Source organism: Phlebotomus papatasi, chromosome 3 (assembly GCF_024763615.1).
Source record: "Phlebotomus papatasi isolate M1 chromosome 3, Ppap_2.1, whole genome shotgun sequence".
In the NCBI taxonomy this organism is placed as follows: Eukaryota; Metazoa; Arthropoda; class Insecta; order Diptera; family Psychodidae; genus Phlebotomus; species Phlebotomus papatasi.
The window spans coordinates 83,720,915-83,733,870 of record NC_077224.1 but is presented as its reverse complement, the minus strand read 5'-3'; the positions used below and the strand labels follow the sequence as shown (position 1 = coordinate 83,733,870).

At 34.2% G+C, this 12,956-nt stretch overlaps 1 protein-coding gene across 7 annotated transcripts in view; it reads left to right on the top strand.

Moving 5' to 3' along the window:
* The window catches only part of LOC129806093 (cGMP-dependent protein kinase, isozyme 2 forms cD4/T1/T3A/T3B), a 214,912-nt gene that overhangs the window by 184,030 nt on the left and 17,926 nt on the right, over positions 1 to 12,956 (top strand). The gene's annotated exons all lie outside the window — the stretch shown is intronic.

The window sequence follows — 12,956 nt, the reverse complement described above, 5'->3', positions numbered from 1 at the left end:
TATGTACTAAAATGTTGTATAAATGTACAATGTACAAATTAAGGAAGAAACTATGCAAATTTCTTGCTTTATGGTGCTATTTTGATGAAACATAAAAAGGGAAAATATAGTGAACAGTTTTTAGTACATGGCTGTTCTAGTCTACTTCTGCGTTATCGACTTTTCTTTGTGTTGATTCCTGTCATGATGGTTTGATGGTTTTGGACAAAACATTCGTGACAGGAACTAATGCAAAGAAAAGTCAATTATGCAGAAGCATAAACAGCCATGTAATAATAATAATAATATATTTCAGATTCATGTCCCTGTACAAATATTAGTACAATAGTAGGGCTGTACATAAATGTACTAAAACCAATTTTAGAACAAAGATTTCCTCTTCTCCTGTCTTTATCACAAAAGTGCTATTCAATTGAAAAATGAAAAAAAAAAATTTTTTCCTGTACACTTTTTTTTTTAGTACATGACTGTTCTCAAGTGGTTCTACATAATCGGTTCTTTGTATTGATTCCTGTCACGATGGTTTGATGGTTTTGGATTGGAATACCACGATTTACTGGATAAAACATTAGTGACAGGAACTAATGCAGAGAAAAGTCGATTATGCAGTAGCATAAACAGCCATGTACAAAAAACAATTTTAGAACAAAGATTTCGCCTTCTCCTTTATCACAAAGGTGCTATTCAATTGAAAAATGAAAAGAAGAAATATTTTTCCTGAAGACTTTTTTTTAGTACATGACTGTTCTCAAGTGCTTCGTGTTCCAAAACCACCAAATAGTCATGACAAGAACCATCACAAAGAAAATTCGATTAGATAGAAGCACATTAGAACAGTCATGTACTAAAAAAAATGTTCAGGAGAAAGATTTGACCTTTTTATTGAAATAGCACGGTAAAACCGTTTTTAATGCATTGGGAAAAAGCAGAGGCGTTCTTTTAATTACATTTCTAGTTATTAGTACTAATTTTTTACAGTGTAATTTAATATCTCATGTGGATATATCTTCAATCTCATGCTTCAGGCAATTTATTCTTTATTAATATTATTGACTATAAAAGTCTGAAGAAGTACAACACCTTGAGACTTGAGACAGGCAGACTTCTTTTTTTTTTGGATGTTTGCTAAAACAGCCGTGCAATAAAGAAGTCTGCAGAGTTTTAATCCCATGAACAATCCATGTGGAAAAATTACATAAAACCCAATTAGTTTCACATTCAACTTCATTAGGTTTTCGATCTTCTCTTTCTTCGCCTATCTTGTTAGAAAATTTACAATTTCCTGATGATGTTTCTTATTGTTGAGGTGTGGATTATTCGGATGGTGTATCTATCTCCTGGAGCAATTATTTTAATAGAGAAGACCATGAGACGGAAGGAAGTATCATGGTTAAAAATTACACATGTCATAAAAGGTATATGAAAAGAGCTAATACTCACAAAAAAAAAAGCCTTTAAAAGGTTTCTTCACAGAGAAGATTGCACAACACTTCTCAACAATAATCCTCCATCCAGCTCAATGAGAAAGTTTTGTGGTGAAAAGACGGTGATTTACATGATTCCAATGCGATTGCAATCTACCTAATAAATCTACAAGTGATAAAAAATTATCACTAATTCATATTTAATAACTCATGGATGATGACTTGCGAGTTTTCCGGTTGAGGATTTTTACATCTTAATTTTTTGCTCTTAAGGAACAATGTCTTTTGTTGTTTTGTAGTGACTTGCGAAATTATGATTTACATTGGAGATTCTATTGGAGCAGCTTCAATTGCAATTTCACTGTATTTAGAGCAAAATTTTCCACCTTCCTATGCAATTTTCTTCATCTCTCTTGTTGCAAAAATGTCTCAATTGTATTATTTCGCGGTTTAATCTCATCTTGAAAGAAATTGCTTGGAAAAAAGGCTAATCATTGAGAATTATTGCTTAGAAATTGCACATTGGAGCAGGTCAGAAGACACCTTGGTCGACTTATCATTTGAAAGAAGTGATACAAGAACTAAATGCATCATTTGACTTTAGTATTGAGTTGAAATGATTGTGAAAAGGGCACTAAACATGCTTAAAAACAATTTATTTTTAGTTCAAAGTGGATTTTGAAAATTGAGGTTATGTCCGTTCTGTCAAAAATGGTCTTTAAAAGCTAAAAAAGAATTATATTTTCTAATATTCATAACTACAGGAATTTATCTAATTGGAACATACCTAAATGAGCTTTATTCTCTTATTTCGTTAATAAGAAATTTATCAGTTTGAGGTTATACTGAACATAACCTTAAAAAAATCTTCTCGAATTAGATTCAAGTAACTCAGCGAGAACGAAATGCTAACCAATTTCAATTCAGCTGAAAATAATTTTATTTTCAGCTGATTCAAATTTGATTAAAGTTAGAGCCAGAAGGCGACTCAAAAGAGAAAGGATTTTAGATTTTGTTAATTTGTGAGATTTATGTATGTGAATCCAGTATTTAAGGGGACTTGCCACTGGGTAAGTGCCCCTCATGGATTTTTTTTTGCAATTTTTCTGCATTGGTCATAAAAATTACTTATTGTATTAGAATACAGATTGTAATAATAAATGGAAGCCCAAAAAAAAATATTTAGCTGAATTCTGCTAAGCTTAAACGAAAATTCGAAAGGGCAGTGCCATTTCCATATATTTGGTTAGCACTTTTTGTTCGAGAACTGCTGACCGTATTCAGCAAAAATATGCTGAAAATGCAGCTTTTTTCAGCTAACTGTGCTCGCTGGGAAATATCAAATTCCGTTGTAGTTCCTCTATTCCAAAGATTAATAAAACGACAACCAATATACACCCAAATTATGTAAACATCTCTGTAGAAAAACGCCCATGAAATAGCTTTTCTGACTATGTCTTCAGTGGGTTGTTTAGATTTTAGAACCTTGAAAAAACAGTTTCATCATAATTCCTTACTACAAAATAATGCTCCAAATGTGCATTAAATAATGAAAAAATATAGAAATTACTTCAGTTAGTTTATCGGACATTTTGTTATATAAAAATGTAATTTCGTCCACCTGGTGTGAAATATCGTACACCACTCTCTTACCCTTCTGGAACGCTTTCACGGCTTTTTCTGCAGCATTTTCTTTGGATATTGAAGGCAAAAATTAAAAAAAAGTGCAAGTTAGTAGAAATTATACAATTAAAACAAGTGGACGATATTATGAACATAACCTCACTGGTAAAGTTGTATTTGTCAAAACACCAAAAATTTCATTAAGATTAATAGTTTCATTCTTGTAAAAAAAGACGCGATAAATAGCAAAATTTCGACCATCTGATTCAGACTTATGAGCTTCCTCCCGATGGTACATAGAACTGGCATGATAAATGTTATAACTTTTTGTCAATAATGGTACAATATTAATGGCCCAATAATGTGTAGAAAGGGTAGAAAGCCATCATTCACTAAATCTAGCAACTGCAGATTTATCGATACTATAGTTTCGATAGCATCGAAAAGTTATCATTCCAACCCAGGCTTACCACTCAACAGTACACCTTAGGTGGCGATCACCGCGATCAATGTGATTTTTAAGACTGATATCGCGATCAGCGTAATCTTGGAGAACTATCGGTGAAATCAGTGCGATCAGTGCAATCAGTATCTGATTGCACTGATCTTCGCATTCAGTTTGATTTTGAAGACTGATCTCTCAATGAGCGCGATCTGCACGATTCTGGAAACCAATCGTCCTGATCACGGTGATCTTAAAGATTGATCTGACAATCAGCACAATTCTGGAAAATTATTGGCATGATTACTGCAATCAGAAAGAATGATCTGTGCTCTCAGTTCGATCTTGAAGACTGATTTTACAATCAGCGCGATCAGTTCAATGAGTATCATCTTGAAGACTGATCGTCGCGATCAGTGCAATCAGTGCGAACTAGAAGACTGGTGGTCGTGGTCTGTATGATCAGTACAATCATGAAAATTGTTCATTGTGATCAGTGCAATCAGAGACACTGATTTGCACTCTCAGTTTTTTCTTGAAGACTAATCGCGCAATAAGCGCGATCTGCATGCTCAATCACTGTCCGATCATTCTGGAGAATAATCGGCAAAATTAGTGCGATCATGGCGAACATGAAGACTGGTTGTCGTGGTCTGTGTGATCAGTACAATCATGAAGACTGATCATCGCGATCAACGCAATCAGGGAGACTGATCTGCGCATTCAGTTCGGTCTTGAATACTGATCTTACAATCAACGTGATCTTGGAGACTAATAAACGCGATCAGCACGATCCTGGGTAGGGATTCTGTAAGTGAAGTGATCGATTCACCAGGAAAGTGAACGATCCACCAAGTTGACTAAAATAGTATGATATCTTATTTAACCGAAAAAACTGTAAGAATACCTCTGAAAATGCGTTAAAAATTAATAATTTTAATGTTTTTAACAAAATTTAGAAATTTATCAATTCAAAATACATGTGAACCGATCTTCACTCTCAGAATCCTTACACTGGAGACTAATCGTTGCGATCAAGATCTTGAAGATTGATCTCACAATCAGCGCGATTATGGAGAATGATCGGCGAGATCAGTGCGATCAGTGCGAACGTGAAGACTGGCCGTAGTGGTCAGTGTGATCAGTACAATCATGAAAACTGATCACCGCGATCAACGCAAGCAGTTGACTGGTCTGCGGTTTCATTTCATTAATAAATACGATCAGCACGATCTTAGAGACTAATTGTCGCGATCAGTGTGATCTTAAAGACTGATCTCACAATTTCCGCGATTCTGAAAAAAATTCGACGCGTTTAGTGCGATGAGTGCGATCTTGAAAACTAATCGTCGAGATCAGTGTGATCAATACAATTCAGTAGGCTGCGTTTCGTGATCAACGTAATCAGGGAGACTGATCTGTGCTTTCAGTACGATCTTGAAGACTGATCTCGCAATCAGTGCGATCTTTGAGACTAATAAGCGGGATCAGCACGATCCTGGGTAGGGATTCTGTAAGTGAAGTGATCGATTCACCAGGAAAGTGAACGATCCACCAAGTTGACTAAAATAGTATGATATCTTATTTAACCGAAAAAACTGTAAGAATACCTCTGAAAATGCGTTAAAAATTAATAATTTTAATGTTTTTAACAAAATTTAGAAATTTATCAATTCAAAATACATGTGAACCGATCTTCACTCTCAGAATCCTTACACTGGAGACTAATCGTTGCGATCAAGATCTTGAAGATTGATCTCACAATCAGCGCGATTATGGAGAATGATCGGCGAGATCAGTGCGATCAGTGCGAACGTGAAGACTGGCCGTAGTGGTCAGTGTGATCAGTACAATCATGAAAACTGATCACCGCGATCAACGCAAGCAGTTGACTGGTCTGCGGTTTCATTTCATTAATAAATACGATCAGCACGATCTTAGAGACTAATTGTCGCGATCAGTGTGATCTTAAAGACTGATCTCACAATTTCCGCGATTCTGAAAAAAATTCGACGCGTTTAGTGCGATGAGTGCGATCTTGAAAACTAATCGTCGAGATCAGTGTGATCAATACAATTCAGTAGGCTGCGTTTCGTGATCAACGTAATCAGGGAGACTGATCTGTGCTTTCAGTACGATCTTGAAGACTGATCTCGCAATCAGTGCGATCTTTGAGACTAATAAGCGGGATCAGCACGATCCTGGGTAGGGATTCTGTAAGTGAAGTGATCGATTCACCAGGAAAGTGAACGATCCACCAAGTTGACTAAAATAGTATGATATCTTATTTAACCGAAAAAACTGTAAGAATACCTCTGAAAATGCGTTAAAAATTAATAATTTTAATGTTTTTAACAAAATTTAGAAATTTATCAATTCAAAATACATGTGAACCGATCTTCACTCTCAGAATCCTTACACTGGAGACTAATCGTTGCGATCAAGATCTTGAAGATTGATCTCACAATCAGCGCGATTATGGAGAATGATCGGCGAGATCAGTGCGATCAGTGCGAACGTGAAGACTGGCCGTAGTGGTCAGTGTGATCAGTACAATCATGAAAACTGATCACCGCGATCAACGCAAGCAGTTGACTGGTCTGCGGTTTCATTTCATTAATAAATACGATCAGCACGATCTTAGAGACTAATTGTCGCGATCAGTGTGATCTTAAAGACTGATCTCACAATTTCCGCGATTCTGAAAAAAATTCGACGCGTTCAGTGCGATGAGTGCGATCTTGAAAACTAATCGTCGAGATCAGTGTGATCAATACAATTCAGTAGGCTGCGTTTCGTGATCAACGTAATCAGGGAGACTGATCTGTGCTTTCAGTACGATCTTGAAGACTGATCTCGCAATCAGTGCGATCTTTGAGACTAATAAGCGGGATCAGCACGATCCTGGAGACTAATCTTAACTGGAGACTGATCTCACAATCAGTTTGTAGCGTATTCAACGAGTAAAAGCACTTTGATTTGTATAATATTTCACGAGTGTCGTTACACAGTGCAATTCAAAAAAAATGATCAGCGCGATCAGAGCGATGAGTGCGATCTTGAAAAATGGTCGTCGCTATCAGAGCGATGGTTTGATCATAGAGACTGATCGTCGCATTCAATGCAATCAAGGAGATATAGTTGCACTTTCAGTTCCATCTGGAAGACTGATCATACAGTCACCGCGATTCTGGAAAATGATCGGCGCGATCAGCGCCATGAGTGTGATATTGAAGAGTGATCGTCGCGATAAGTGCGATCAATCTAATCAAGTAGACTGCACGTCGCGATCACGTAATCAGGTAGACTGATCTGCGTTTTCAATACGATCTTAAAGACTGATCTTATAATCAGCGCGATCCTGGAGAATGATCGGCGCGATCTGCCGATCTGCCACGATTCACTCACTCCCTAGCTCCCTCTATCCTGTGCTTTCTAAGTTATGCAAATCTCCCGGGTTAGCTCCTTCTACATGCCATCACAATTTTTTAACACGGGAAACTCTTCAAATAGCAGCCAATTGTTAACTACAATTTCTCTCCACAAGAATAAATAATAAATGTATGTCTAATAATCCCGCCTACAAAAACGTCTGTGTTTTGTTCTTCTATGGCAAAATGTGCTTACAATTATTATTACTAAAACTCGTTTAAGACAACCCCAGTGTGCACTGGTGTCAGGCGTGGGATTCTCAAGGGAGACATTTCTGACAAAACCGACAAAAACTACCAATTATTTCTGTATATTTCAACTGAAAACTGGTTAACAAGTCATCTGAATTGCTGATTGATTCAAGAAGAAAACCCTCCAAAAGACATCAAAGAGTGATTTATTGGTCGAATGACTTAAAGATCACTCGACATTATTGCTTGATCTTGTTTTTGCTGAACTTCACAGTTGCTGCATTTTATGCATATTTCATCATTTTTCGCTTTATGTTTATTTTGGACTATTTTTCCCTCGACCTACCAAGAAAATGCCAATTTAGGAAGAACCATAAAACCGCACTTTGTAAACAAAAAAAAATCCGAAACTAACTGAATTGAATTATTTCCGTTAAACAACAATAAATACCTGAGTTGTAAATCTTGCAAAATACTCTACGTTCTTGATAATTATTTAAATTTCTAACAAAAAGACGGAGAAATTACTTCAATTAAGACACAAATGCAGAACAGTTAAATTGTCTAAATGAAGATTTTTTCAAGTGTAGAGAATTACCCAAAAAAAAAACAATTTAAATTCTACCTCAATTTCTTTTGTTTTCATGGTTTTAATTTTGCAAGGCATACATTTGCAGTTAATATTACTTCTTTTTATTCCTCTAATCCACGCAATTTACTCAAATTTAAATCAATAATGGGTTTGTTTATCTCTCGAGCATGATGTTTCCCACAATTGGACAAGAATTTTTTGGGGTCACCTAAAGAAGATCATTAAGAGACGCTTTGGAGCGATTTTCACTTTTACTTTGAGGTGCGAAGACGAAGAAATAAACACGTCAAATGACTGCTAAAAACAGAAGTTGTAACACTTTTTCACATAAGACCTAATGATGTACTCATGGGACAAACATCGTGTTCTTTTACTTTCTGGGAGAGAAGATGGAACATGGCTTTTGAGTGAAAAGCTGAGAAGTATGACGATGGTATTTACTGATTGTTTTTATCCAAGCCATTAGCATGACTAAGAGAGCAAATCGACAAAAAGGTGAAAGAAAATTATGATTTATGAGTCACTGGAATTTTAAATCCAATTTTACAGTGTTCAGTGAAGAGTGGAAAGAAAAATGTAATTGAAAATTGAACTCGACATTTTGAAATGTGCTCTATGATATTTACAATTATTTTTTCAAGCTTGAAATATTGGTATTAGATAACGAAATAGAGGTACTATGTGGGGAAAATTTTGAGGAAATTGCCCAGAGCTTCATTGAAGCGCATTTTCCTAACTTGTTTTATTAAAAATAAAAAAAAAACCGAAAGAGTAAGTTTAATGCCGAAAAAGAACTCAAAATTCGAATTCAATAATTCGATTTCGAAAATATTACTCGAAATTCGAATTCGAATGAAACCTCTCGTTCAGTAACCTTCCCGATTTGAGAGCCCTCTCCGGTTGAGGTTTTTTCTGTACCGATTCAAAGGTAATCAGGGAGAACTTACCTAAAAATCCGTTGGAATTTCGAAAGTCTAAACCGACGAGTTACACAATTCCACAGAACTACACAAAAATTCACTTTTTGCAGCAAACATTTACATTTACACTCTGTTGCTGACATTATTGACAATTAGAGTGTCATGAATACCGAAATTCGAAATGACGAGTACGTGAACTTGCACTCTAGGCTTTCGGTAGATTTTCGAATTTGGCTTGGCTTTGGAGCATCTTTGTCTCTTCGAAAGGTTATTACTGAACAGACCAATGTTTTTCTAAGGTATTTGTTAATATTTTGAAAATCGGTGGCAGCCAAAATCCCGAAAGCCAAAATCCCGAATTTTCAAAATTCTGAAAGGGATGAAATTATATGGAGGAAAATGTTTAGAATAATTTCCTAAAACACAGAAGATTTCCCTTTGCCTCCAGCAAGCGCGGGTACAATCGTGGGAGTAGCTGTGACACTTTTAAGAATTCGGGATTTTGGCTTTCGGGATTTTGGCTTTCGGGAATTTGGCGTTCGGGATTTTAGCTTTCGGGATTTTGGCATTCGGGATTTTGACCGAGACCCTTTGAAAATAAGTCTATACAAATAAAATAAATATCTTTTTTTATTGATTTTATTGCTCTTCGACAAAATTCCTTCACTACCGAAAAGCTATTAAAAGTTCGAATGATCATTCAAAATCATTTTTAAATGGCAAACATCTTTGTTGTGTCTTTTATTAAATGTTTCCAAGAAGAATTCCTATATAAACCTATATACTTGCACCTTAATTTCATAAAAATTTTAAGCAATAATATTTTTATGATTCTAAAAAAACACTTTCGATATTGAATATTACTAAAATTTGAAAGACTATATGAAAAATTATATTTTTTTTAATTTCGAAGTTTTAAGGATTATTGAAAATTTTTGAGATATCTTAAAAATTTGGAAAGCTTATATGAAAAAATAAATATCAAAATTCAAGAGATTATTTAAATAGATTTTCAATAGTTTTTTTTTTCATTAGATTATTATCATCTGGGAAAGTATTTTCGACATCGAATTACAATAAAATTCGAAAGGTTGTTTGGAAAGAAAAAATATATCTTTTTCAAATTTCGAAGTCGAAAGGATTACTGTTATTTCTTAAAAGCTTAGTTTATTAGTTATTTCTGGTCGTTGGAGAAAAGCACAAAATTAAATTTCGAAATTAAAAATAATTCTTCAGATTGCTTCTTGTTATTTATTCCATTAAAATTTTCTTTATTGCTGACTTCTGGTTTCAAAAAAGAACTTTCGAAATTGAATATCGGAAAAATTAACAAGAAGATTATCAAGAAGATTTTTTAATAAAGTTTTGATCAATGGTTATTTCTAGTCGATGGAAAAAATACTTTCGATTCTGAAATACCGTGATAATTCGAAAGGCTTGAAAAATTCGATTTATATTATTTGTGCTAATTGTGCCATTAAAATTTTGTTTAGTAATGATTTCTGATCGTTCGAAAAAAGACTTTCGAAATCGAATATCAGCAAAATTGACAAGGTGAATATGTCAAAAATATGCTTTTTTAAATTTCGAAATTCGAAGTATTACCAAAGATTTTTCAAAGTTGTTTTTATTAAAGTTTTATTCAAAAGTGATTTCTAGCCGTTAGAAAAAGCACTTTCGACATTAAAATTCTATTAAAAATCAAAAGGTTTTTTTGAAAAAAATAATTTTCGAAGTTCGAGGGATTTCTTTAAATAGATTTTTATGTTTCGTGTCATTAATGCCATTAAGATTTTGTTTAGTAATAATTTCTGATCATTCGAAAATACACCTTCGATATCGAATATCAATAGATACCAATAGATTTTTCGAAGTTGTTTCATTGAAGTTTTATTTCAAATTGATTTATAGACTAAGTATTTAGTAAACGAAGAACAGTAACGTTTTAATTTATTTTCATCCAACATCAAATTTCAGACATTCGAAAACGTTCGAAAATCTATTAAATTGATAATTGTTATTGTGGATTTGAATATCTTCCACTCAAAAGTTGATAGTTATCTCTTTCTCATTTATTGTCTTACGTCTCGTATACAGATTCAAAATTTCGAACTTTCAACGGCTTCGAAATTAGTTTTTGATGATTTTCGTTCAAATTGCCCAAAAAGAACATTCAAACGAGTTTACTTAAGAATTAAGAGAAGTACATTGGGAATAAGTATTGGTGATTTATTTCTAATCGTTCACTTATAGTGTTTTCGATACCGAAAGAACTTCGAAAAATCAACCGAAAGCATTCTCCGAATGCACAATTACAATAAGTCTTTTTATATTGAAATTTTAAATTCTTTTTGTCAATTAAACATGCGGAAATCATTTCTAATCCACCACAGGATTTTTTTCTTTTGACTTCTTCGAAAGAATCATAAGAATTCAAACCGCAGTTTGATGTGTGAAAAAACCGCCAATGGATCTTGTGGACAATTTGCAATTGCACGGGGAAAGCCATCACGAATTGTGGTATGGTATTTCCGACAGTTGGACAAAAATATCTCACTGTGGCCAATTAGATGAGGATAGGAAGTTAATAAATCCAAATACTTTGCAATTATCTTAGCGGTATTGACATTTTTGCTAAAACCCACGAGGAAAACAAACTTTTCTGTCTTTTTTTCTTATATGTTCTTCATCATGAATTATTTATAGTTAGTGATTTGTGTCGCGGTGCAATAGGTTCAGGCTTTTTTTTTTAAGTATGCACCGTGTCTTCATCTTTCACTGATATAAGATGCGCTCTATGCAGGTGCGAGGAATGGAACTAGTTCGTGGATTATGCACAATGTGTGAGTTATCTTGTCGAAGAACTAAAGAGAAAGATTGGAAGAAAAAGAAATCGCGGTGACACAGAGAAAAGAAGAAGCATGACTTGTCGGTTTTTTTTCTAAGCTGGCTCTTTCACCTCTTCGTCAATCTGTCGGTTGCAAATTAAAGTGAATTCACTTGTCGGAAATTGATATAAATTCACATGACATTTATTTCTTCTTTTTCCGTGTAATTTAAGCGGTTATCGAGGAGATTTAATCTGTATTTTGAGGGTTTTACAAGGTTTTTGACGGGTAAAATTTAAATTTTCGAAATAAGAGTTTTGAATTTTCGAAAATTGCAGTAACAGTTCTCAACAGAATATGCTTGATTCAAATTCAACCCTTCAACTTCAGCTGGAGTTGAAAAGATTTGAAGATCGGTTTTAGAAAATCAAATAAAAGCCCATTTACTTTTCGTTTCGTCCGCGTGGTGGTTGAGATATTTTCTGTTCGAATTTCGAAGTGTCTTGACAGCCAGTTCTTGCTTTTTTGAAAGATAAAGCAAAATTATGACCATTATAATTCCCCTCACAATCACTGAGTCTCTTGACACCTTTAACATTTCACAAATTTTCCCAAGCTTGTTCGAAAAGTTAGTTTGTAAATTCGAAATTAGGTTTGAATTCGTCGAAGTTCAAAAACATGTTCTGTAATTACTGTTCTATTACCTTTTATCCAAAACACAGTTAGAGAATCAATCTCCAATTGTAATATTGACTGAATAAATTCGATATTCGAAAACAAGATTTCGGAATTTATAAAATTAAAGCTGTTTTTTTTAGTGTTTTCTGAAGTCATCAGTTAAAGTGAAGCTTACTTTAAAACGCTAGCTTCATTTTAAAGACATTTATTGTCTAAAATTCCCGTCCAACTTCCCGATTCTGTCGATAGCGCGGCTACTTATGGGTTCTGCTGACCCGAATAAGAATAGCGCTGTACAGAGGGGGACAGAATCGGGAACAATATCATAAAAATAATAGCATAAAATAATATAATAATAATATATGTTGTTCCGCAACAGAAGATGTAAATGTCGCTCAGTTTATTTCTTAGTTTCCCTTTCAACAAACCTTTCAGGAAACAGAATTTCAATTTTCGAAAAAAAGAACTTTGAATTTTCGAAGATATGACATGTTACTTCAATTTTTAAATTTCTCAACTGAACTTAAATATCAATTTATTATCCACTTTGAATATTTCAAAATCTCTCTTTACAGGTAGAATTTGGGTTTTCGAATATTAGGTCACTTTTCGAATACTGAGTTTTCGAATAGGGGAAAGTGGATCACCTTCGAGGTGCGGTCTTTTTTCTCCAATTTTGAAATAGAACTGAACTTTATAGTGATATAATTCAGTTCGACAAACCAACGTAGATGCTAAATTTAAATATAATGGTTTTCAGACCACAGGCTTAGCCTAGTTCCCGAAGGTCTAAAAGTCCCAAATAGCAAGAAATTTTATTAGTTTT